Here is a 7454-nt window from a genome sequence, read left to right as displayed (position 1 = left end):
TTTTATAAAAAGTTCACATAAATATAGTAACAAACAGGACTGTAGGTAGCTTTTAACCTTAAATGACAACTTTCGTACTGCGAACTTGTAGCAGTTTTCCGACCATTGTTACGTAATAAATGTAAAGTTGTTGGTTGTTGTTGCGTTTCACAGTTTTACACGCGGCAAAAATATTTCTATATTTAAAGCAGGGGTCGCCAACTTACGGCCCGCCACCTGTTTGACAACTATAGACACGAGTCCATTTTAAATACTTTTTGACTATTTCAACATAGTACGGGCAAAAATTTTTCGAATGGTCTTTCTACGTCCAGTTTGTTTACGTTTTCATGCTGTTTTTGGAATAGATTAGAGCTTTTTTACCGTTGCGGACAAACGGAAAACGTATTCAAAAATATTAGACATATATTATTTATCATTTTTTGATTTTTTCGGCAATGTAATGAATAGATAGATAGATATGTTTATTGTTAGGGAAGTAGATTCCCAGGGAGCAGCGAAAGACCGTTAGGTCATCAAAGTCAGCCGCTCCCTGACCGCAATATAATCAGAATACATGTACAGGTATACGACAAATTAAATCAATAAAAACAACTTTAAATACAATGAAACAACATAATCTTGGCCACATTAGTGGCTGCTATAACAGTGAACAACCTTTGTAGAAAAAACAAAACAAAAAGAGGTACAAACAAACAGCAAAAAACAAAAGGGCAACGGTGCAACACAAGCAACAGAAGGGGCACAATTTGTGGATGGCACCTTTGCCATACAATACAATAATTACAATGATAACTAAATACAATACAATGATAACAATACAATAAAAAACGAACAAGGGTATAACAAACAGAAACAAAAATATGACAATGCAACGGAACGGAGCGGGACGATACAACAGCCAAAAAACTAAATAAACAACTAATACAGGCACGATAGAGAAGGTTCCGTAAGCGACTAAGCGTGACGGTTGCTAGGCTGCGTTTACCATGTTTTTTTGGACCACGTGGTTTTGGTTTGTTGTGATCACACGAGGTAGGATTCAAAGTAGGCTTGTTTTATCGATCGTACGAAAGATTTAAAGGGCAGTGATTTAACATTAGAAGGGATGGTTTCCCAATATTGCGTACCTAAGTATCCTAATGTATTTTTTCCCGAGTCAGTTTTTACCTTAAGACGGAAATAATTTTGCTGATCATGTAGTCGTGTGTTGTAAGAGTGTATACTAGTTAGGGGAACAAGCAAATTGAAGAAAGCAATACTAGCACGAAATTTAAAAGAAATGTTGGCATACCCCCAAAAATTGCAGGGGGGGGGCACTTGCCCCTGGAATTCCTGGAATTTCAAAATGCGATTATTAGTAATATTTGTAAGTGTGATATGTATTTATTATGAAGGTTAAAAATATTATACATTATTATCCATTGCCCCCAGCGGCGTATCCAGGAGGGTTGGGGCTCTTGCCCCTTGCAGGTGGCGAAAGGCGTGCTTGTAATTTAGCGCTAGTTCCGTTCATGGAACTTAGGAAACTACGCTGCTGATAGTCGAATTATGTATGTTTCTACCACAATTAATTAAACATATTTCACGGTCTTGGTTTATTTTTTCGCCTGAAGTTAACGATTGCACACTGTGATTTCGCAGCTGGCGCCTGGCAGGATTGTCGACGACGCACGTGTTCGCTTTGCGTCTAAAGGTTCGCTTTTGGTGGTCGTTCTTTGGCTGTTTCTGATTAGTTGTTTATGACGTCTTGCAACCACCATTCTATGACGTCATACTGTCACTGTTTTATGACGTCATTATTCATGAACGTCAGACGGAAGATAGGGGAATTCCCTAAGTTGAAAATTTAGGACCCCCCTTTTTGATTTTCTGGTACGACCCTGATAAAAAACTTAATTCAGATCAACTCAAGAAAATTCTACTGGAAGCTCTAGTAGCGGAAAACAATGCTGGTGGTAGTATAATTTCTTGTGTAGGTGATAAATGCAATTCAAATGTTGCAGGTAATGGTAAATTACATGGCCCTGGTACAGTCTATTGACGCTATAAATTCTTATGCTTTCCTCGTTTTTGACTACGTTTATTCTTTTAAAAATATAAGAAATAACTTGATAACGGTGCATGTTAAGGAACTTTCTTTCACAAAAGATGGAAACACATATATTGCACGATGGAAGGACATAGAAGCACTGTACAATGAAGACCGGAAAAACAGCATCTGTCTTACCAAAATCACATACACAGCTGTATACCCAAAATCTTTGCAGAGACAAAGCGTGCCTTTTGTATGCCAGATCTTCAATGACAAGACAGTTGCTCTTTCAACTCTAAAGGATAAACTTGGCATTAACGAGGGCACCATCATTTTTTTTTTCATTTTTTCTCATGATGAATGTGAAAGGTCGATATTCCGGTATTAACATGCGTGATGAGTGTCGTTAAAACCATGGACCAAGAACTGCACTAGTTTCAAGAAACTTAATGAAACTTGTGACATTATAGCCTCTTGTGCATGGTCAGGTGGTCGATGTCGGACGCAGAAGCTTACCAATCAAACTGCAGAAGCATATTTGGAACACAAATATCGAGCTAATATCTTGCGTATCGAAACTGAAAATGACGACGACCATCAGATTAATTCGGAGTTTCCCACAAACTTAAATAGAGGTGGACTAACTGTACCTCTACTCTTAACAGTACATTTCGTACACTCAGCCTATAAACTGTTTGATAAGTGCAACTTGCATTGCTGCCGAGCTCATCTCAGCCATGCTTTGCTTCGTATCGATATTCCAATGTTGTAATTCAAGGATGTCTTACTTTATCAAACATTCTTTTGAAAGCATTTGTGCTTGACAACAGTGACAAAAAAAACTAAAAAAAGACCCTCTACTGAAAACTGTATCTTTAGAATGCCAACAAGTAGTTTGATTACTCATTTCTACAAATTTCATTGTGATGAGTCCCTTGAAATAACATTGTTCTAGCAATTTTTCCCTAAAAATATTGAATATATATTGTAGAAAACTTTTAATTATGTTATTTCAAGAATAACTAAGTTGTTCGTCTAAGATATATTTCTGTTGAACTATCCAGGCTAAACTGTCCATGTATAGATTTTAATTCAGTCACAGGGTAACATATTATGTGTTTCAGTTGTTTAAGTGAGAAAATATGTAATATTTTGAGTGATTTTGTGCTATTTTTATGTGATTTGACCTTTAAATGACCTTCAGATGACCTGGTAGAAGGTTAAAAGTATGAAAAGGTAATTCTTCACCCTTCAAATCCCCCCAAGAGACACCAGAATGAAGGTTCTACCATGTATTTGACACAAATTATGGTGGGACCCAAGTTCCAACTTGGGACCCAAGTTCCAGATACCGAGCATATAAGATACCAGTCCTTCTATTTAAGATGTCTATGGGTTCAACACACTTTGTAGAACTGCTAGCTATCTGCAAGTAGAATTTTATGTGTCTTAACTGGTTTCCCGTTTCACCGGCATCCCCATTATAAAGAAGACCTACTGCTTTGCGCCCGTTTTCAATGACAGCGATAGAAGACAATGCAGATGAATAGAATAATGAGACACAATCACGGAACCCTTTGTTTTTCGCAAATAGAGTCAACGCTTTAGGTTTTCCTATTCCGAACTTTAGGTTTTCCTATTCCTTTAGGTTTTCCTATTTCCGCATCCAAGTATTGCGTGTAGGAATATTGAACTCTGTGGTATTTCTTTATCAAGTTGGCACTCTACTAATGTGATTTTCCAAGTTTTTGTGCTGGATATATACTTTTTAGAACAGGACCAAAATACAACTTGTAGGGACTATGCTCATTTACGCCGGCGTGACGAATGAAGGGACCGGAAATCTTTATCACCCCAACTATAATTGTGTTGGTTTATTTAAAAGACTAGATCATCAGCATCTTCCGGAGCATGAAGGAACGTACATTTGCCTTTAGTGTGATATGACCCAAGCAATTTAATATATTTTTTTAATTTCTCAGAAACTGCTCCTTTCGTAGCATGTCGCCACGGAAGTCAACATTTACTCCAGTATTTCCATGTGTTCTTCTCGCGATGGTGGACGAAGTGTGAATTTCTGGGATCCATGGTAATACTTGAAATGGGATTCTTCCACCAGCCACAGTCATAAACTGGTTCGAGGTTATTGGAATATCATTCACAATTGTTCATCATGTTCATAACGCATTTGCAAAAGTGGTTTGCATGCTGGCCGCGTAATGAAAGGGGATATGGAAAGGTCTGGCGGTTGAGTAAACAATTCAAACTTAAAACACTCTTTGAAAACATCTAAGTTATTCGCAGCAATTACCAAACTTTGAAACAATATTTGTGGATTGACATCACTATCAAATTTTCACATAGACTTTTATGCCCTATTACCTTATCCCAGACCTGGGCAACATACGGCCCGCGAGCCGAATCCGGCCCGCCAAGCAGTTTAATCCGGCCCGCGGCTTATTTTCCTAAAATACATAACCTAATTAAAAACAAGTGCATAAGCTAAGTAAAAAAACACGAGTTTTCACATATTTGGTTGTGTCGTAAACACTCTTTAGTAATGACCCGGCCAAATTTGATTTTTAGCCTGTTTTAAATACTAAAACGGAAAATATTATCGCGCTTAGCACGAATTTCTTCTATCTTTCTCCTAAATTCCATGTGCATCTTTACAGACAAACAGCGTCCTATGCACTAATTGCCCACCCATGGCTTAACCTGTTGATTTTTCCAACAAACAAATTCTGAAGCATTTTTCGTGTTTAATAATTTTAAGATTTTAAATCAATTTGTTTGTATCGAGCGTATCGCGATTTTGACGTGCGTTTGACAAATCATTATGTTATTAGTTTTTTTCCGTAATCGAAACCAGTTAGTTCTTTAAATGTTGATCTTGCAATATCTTTATTTGTATAATCGTTTTTATTTATTGTCTTTTTGATTATTTAAACTTTACCTTTCATATGAGATTAATTTCAAGGTGTTAGGACTATTGTAAAATTTCAGCCTATATTAACATGCTCATGGTTTTGACTTCATTATGACGTGTTAGACACTATATTTTTTGGGGGGGTTGTGGGGGGAGTTCCAGGGACCCTTTCCGGTATGATTCATAAACAAAACCTTCTGTTGCAATTAGACCAGTGATTCTCAACCGCGGCTCTCAACTGAACATTTTGCGGCTCTCTAACCGAGTGAAAAATTAGTTATAAGTAGCAAAATTGCAACAAAGTAAGTAAGAGAAATCAAGAATTAATGAATTGTATCAGCAAGGATCCCGAGTACGAAGTACTAATGTTACCGGGTACTTCCGTCCGGCTCTTTAAAATAATTTTGTGGTTTGTTACGTCACAATATATTTAGTCCTGATCGACAAGCTATGGCAAACACTGTTAATTAGTTAGGCTAGGCTAGCGTAATGTATATTTGTTGTTTTCTAGTTGCTTTCTTAATGTTTTTTAATTATATGCCTACTTTTGTTTTTTATGCGGCTCCTTGCAAACCTTAGGTTTGAAATGCGGCTCTTGCACTAAAAAAGGTTGAGAATCACTGAATTAGACCAAGGTTTGAGCTTTTTTCCACCGGAAAGTATTGTTTACTGTAGTGGCTTGTCAAAATGTTGTGCTTGCTATTCTTTGCCCCGTAACATGTTCGTACACAGATTTTTTTGTTGCAGCAAATGAAATAGGATTAAACATGTTAAAATATTTAAGCGTTGGTGCAATATTCGATGTAGGAACTTTTTTGGATTAAGTTGTCAGTGAGTGAAATTTCTTTCATGGGGCCTTCGAATGCTTATTACCTTCAGGAAATGAAAAAATCTTGCGGACCTATCCAAGTCGGGTTGTGACCAGTGACGTGCGGTGAGGTTCCTATGGTGAGGCACAAATTTTTTTGAGTTACGTTTTTCTTTAACAACCACAAACACGGTATCGTACTAATAAAAATATAAAAAAAAGTTTGAACTTTTTTTGTTTAGCTTTTGCCATTGTATGAACTGCGCATCGAAAACAAATAAATATGTTAGCAAACCGTTTCGAGCAGCAACTGACTGAGTTCAGCGCAAATCTCAAAAACCATTCAAAGAGTAAAAACAAAATGACTGAAAAGTAGTAAAACTACATTAATATAGCAAACGTAAGCATGACTATACATCGTTTATGAGGTAACGGTGCATGACAATTGAAGGTGTGGCACGCCTGTGATCGTTGTGGTACTGTTAATCAATGCTACATAACAAATTATATAATTAAGAGTACAATATTTAAAAACACCCTATGCGGGCATTCAAGTTGGACAAAGAGAGGTTTTATAGCGTGGACGTCACAATTGAGGCATGCCTCAAATCGGACTTCAGCCATAAGACCGAGATAAGAACAACACCAACGCCAGAATAAAACACAATTCGGAATAAGGCCAAAATTTAGTACCATCTAAATCGAAACAAGTCATAAATCCGTCGGAATAATACCTAAAAGGTCTGAATCAGGCCTAAACGACACTTTAACTAACCTCAAACCCCACCTCTAAGTACATCACTAACTCCCCTAATAATTTCAACACTAACCCATTTTCTAACATATTTTGACCGCTTGAACGCTGGATATGAATAACGCAACATAGAAGAAAAAATAGAGCACGCTTTAGCTTTAGAAACGTAAAATTTGCGATAGAGATATGATACAACTTTTGCTTGATATATCTTTTGCTTTGCCAGATGTTGACAGGTGAGGCAGTGCTGAACAAACTGATTTCGAACGAATATTTGTTGTGCTAGATAAATTTGGAGACATGTCCGGATGTAAAATTAATATGCAAAAATCGCTTGCATTCCACGTAGGAGCCAATCGTTCTTCGACAGAAAAACCTTACGCGAACAAAGGCCTCGAGTGGCCAGAACACTCATTTAAGTAGGTATAAAAATTCCACTAAAAAACCCAAAGGAACTGTTTACGCTTAACTTTGGTAAAGTTATAAATAAAATTAGTGAAGTTAGTTTTAAATATTTGGTCCTCTCGGGGGCTAACTCTTCTGGGACGAATTTGTATACTAAAAAGTTTAGTAATTCCCACACTAATTTACAAAATTAGTGTTCTTCCGGTCAACTTGCCCGAATCATGGTTGCGTAAAGTTAAAACGAAATTATTTCAGTTTATCTGGGGATCTAGATGGGAGAGAATTACGCGAACGAAGTTATGCGCAAAGACTGAACACCGACGAGCAAATATGTTGGACTTTGACGCATATATCATGTCGCTAAATATTAAATGGGTGTCAAAACTTTTTGACGATGAGTATATAATGCACCGTGCAAAACGCTTGAAAAGGGTGTTCTAACACAGTGGTCGGCAACCGCCGGTCCGCGAGGAATTCGTTACCGGTCCGTAGCAGGGTTACCAGATTAAAACTTTGATTTAAA

The 7454-nt window shown here is 37.2% G+C and overlaps 1 pseudogene; it reads left to right on the top strand.

The window, feature by feature from the left end:
- The first annotated feature begins 2388 nt into the window (after window positions 1–2388).
- LOC146148668 (uncharacterized) lies at window positions 2389–2881 on the top strand (annotated as a pseudogene).
- The last annotated feature ends 4573 nt before the right edge of the window (window positions 2882–7454 follow it).

The sequence above is a fragment of the Ascidiella aspersa genome, chromosome 4 (assembly GCF_963924565.1).
Source record: "Ascidiella aspersa chromosome 4, kaAscAspe10.2, whole genome shotgun sequence".
Lineage (NCBI taxonomy): Eukaryota > Metazoa > Chordata > Ascidiacea > Phlebobranchia > Ascidiidae > Ascidiella > Ascidiella aspersa.
This window is presented reverse-complemented; position numbering and strand designations above follow the sequence as displayed.